Below are 3320 nucleotides of genomic sequence, written 5' to 3'. Positions count from 1 at the left end.
ATATTTTTCATGACAGAGAAAACATAGAATGGATACGTAGTTGACATTCTTCATAAGAACAGCAGGATGAGGAAAATGTCTTTCCTGAAACCCAAGGCTTCAGAGTATAACAGACTGCTATATAAATGTTAGGACAGGGATCCCACTTCACTTAGAGAGATTCTCATAGTATATGTCAGACTCTAAAGAGCCCCATGGAAGGCCTCACTCTCCCTGGGGAGCAGATAGGTATTTGATACTAGGATGTTAGAGGGGGTCAGGGGAACAGGGAGAGGGAACAGGAACAGGGATTGACATGTAAAACTATCTTGTTTCTAACATAAAGAAACATAAATAAAAGTAAAAGTGTAAAGGTTCTTGGCCTGAATGAGTATTAGTAGCAGAGCTCTTCCCTAGTAGGGATGAACCTCAGCTTCATTCCTAATTCCAAGAAAGAAAAGGGAACCGATCTGCTAACATCATGAGATGGACAAGCACACTTCATGAATAAATGTGTGGTTCATAAGTTTGATGTCCCAAAACCAACACATAAATAGTCTGAGTGTAGTTCTAATGTGTGCAAGCCCGTAATTCCTACAATAGGGAGACAGGAAGTGTACACAAGTAGATCTTGGGAACTGGTTATCCAACTGTCCTGGCACATGTACCAGAAGACTATCCAAGAGGTCTCATTTCAAATGAGGTGAAGGTAAAGATCCACTGTTGTCCTCTGACCTGCACACATGTGTCTTGTTGCTTGCAGGATAAAATTGCCATAAGGAAACCCACCCTGGCCTGGAAGCCAGAGAAACAATCCCTAGCACCTTAAGCATGGCCCATGAACAAACACATAGTGACTCAGAACACATAGCCAATGAAACAAATGCACCCTAGTCCTGAATTAGAAGCTGTGAAAGAAACCACCCTGGACCTGAAATCAGTCACTGAATTAAACCAACCATAGCCTTGAAACCAGAACCAGTGAAAGAAATGTACATTCATTATGAAACTGTAGCCAGTGAAACAACGCCATGCTTGACATGAAACTAGGGTCCAAAGGCTAAAAAGCCAGTAAAGGAAAAACACTTTGGCCCTTCAACCAGAGACATAAATTCCCTAGACCAACTGAACATGAAACCATCCTATACCTGAGCAGGAAATCCACCAAATCCTTAAGCAGAAAAAGAAGTCAATATATGAGGATGAAATCCAGCCAGTCTGAGGTTGTCCAAACTCAAAGGAAATGATATCTGACTAATTCACTCCCTGAAAATCTTAGCCCTGTAAAAACTCCACCTCTAAGAAACCCCACATGAGCCCCTGTGCCTGTTCAGTTAGCAGCCATTCTTCTCCAACATGGCAAAGGTATCAACTCTCCTTAATTCCTCTTTCCCAAATAAGTCTCTCCAAAGAGCTTGAGTGAAGACCTTTTTCCTGGCATGGGACAAAATCTCTGCTGAAAAGCTCCCTTAGTGGAGAAGAGCAGATGAAGGAAATGACAAATCAGCTTGGAAACTTAATAATGGGAGTAGAGCAAAATTAACAACATTTTGCTTTAGCAGTTTACTACATTTCTGAAGGGACTTCTGCTTAGCAGAGTAAAACAGAAGTAACACTTGGGCTCTAGCTAAGAAGAAGGGAATATCTCTGCTGGGAAACTCCCTTGGAAGTAGAACAGGGCTGTAATTCCTCTCTCCCCCTCAGAGAGGAGCACTATTTCCATATCCTGAGGGCATATCATCCAACACCCCCCAGAATCAGCTTTGGTATATCCTGACTTCCTGACAAGTTAGGATACCTTTCTTCTCATATCTGTAGGTATACAGGATACTTTCTCTTCAAATCTGTAGATGACATCTCAACAAGTTAAGATATGTTTCCCTCCAGAACTGTAAGCATTTAAGTTACTATAATCGCTATATGTATGTCCTGACCAGATACTTTCTCATAGCAGAAGGTTTCCAGGACACCTCACTTCAAAAAATTAGGTAAAACCTGACTGAGAAGTAATCAAAACAATATTCTCTCTCTCTCTCTCTCTCTCTCTCTCTCTCTCTCTCTCTCTCTCTCTCTCTCTGTGTGTGTGTGTGTGTGTGTGTCTTTCTTTCTCTCTCTCTCACACACACACAGGAGCACATGCTCATTCATGTTCATGTACACATATTGTAAACTCCCAAACAGACACTCACACCCAAAACAGAGAAATTCTGAATAGACTTTTCCTGATTAGCTGTCTTCCAGCTTGACACAAGTTATAACTATCTGGGAAGAGAAACCTCAACTGAGAAAAAAGCTCTGTCAGGTCTACAACTTTATAAGATATTTTCTTGATTAAACACTCATAATTGAGGGTCCAGCCTATGGTGGGTGATAAATACTTTGCTGTCCCGGGGTTTTATAAGATTGAGGCTGAACAAATCCTGAGGAGTACGCCAGTAAGCAGCATCTCTATGGCCTTTGTATCAGCTCCATCCTCCAAAACATGGAATAAGCCCTTTCTTCCACAGGTAGATTTTCATTATGGTATTTATTCACAAGACTAAAAACCAGAGCAGGCTAACTTCTACTCAGTAAAAGGTTTGAGTTGGTAATAAGAAGAAGTGAAAACCTAGTGGCTTTTCTGGGCAAGTTATCAAACTTTTAAAGAATCAATACCAATTCCTTCTAAACTGCTCAAAATATTAGGAAATGGTTCCAAGGGACATTTAAAATTACATTTAAAAGAATAAGACTATGCGACACAATGGGTGGGATAGAAGAAGGGGTTTGCCAAGAATATTTTTGAAAAGAACTTTTCAATTAGAACAAGCAAATAACCTGCAAGAAGATAGGTAACACAACATTCAAGCCAAGTTTGATGAACAATTTTCTTTTTTATTTTATTTAGAAAGAAGATAATTTTGCATATTAATCCCAGGACCCTCTCCCTCCCATGTTCCCTTGCCCCCCAACTAATAACTTAATTATCCCATACCCTTTCTTCTCCCCTGCAAGGGTGAGGCCTTCTGCAAGGGGGTATTCAAAGTGTGTGATATCATTTAGAATAGGGTTACGCCAAGCCCCTTGAGTCTAGGCTCAGGGATTATCCCTCCTTGTGGGATGAGCTCCCAAAGTCCATTCCTATACTAGGGATGAGTACTGATCCACTAATAGGTCTCCTTACTGACACACTCATACAGGGAGTCTGGATCAGTACAATGCTGGTTTCCCAGCTAGCAGTCTGGGTAGCAAGAGATCTCCCTTGTTCAGGTCAGCAGTTCCTGTGGGTTTCATCAGCATGGGATGGACCCCTAGGCTCATCTGTCCTCCTTCTCTGCAACTGGATTTCAGTTCAGTTCAAG

This window comes from Cricetulus griseus, chromosome 9 (genome assembly GCF_003668045.3).
Source record: "Cricetulus griseus strain 17A/GY chromosome 9, alternate assembly CriGri-PICRH-1.0, whole genome shotgun sequence".
In the NCBI taxonomy this organism is placed as follows: Eukaryota; Metazoa; Chordata; class Mammalia; order Rodentia; family Cricetidae; genus Cricetulus; species Cricetulus griseus.
The sequence above is the reverse complement of the archived record's forward strand: the minus strand, read 5'-3'. Positions refer to the sequence as shown.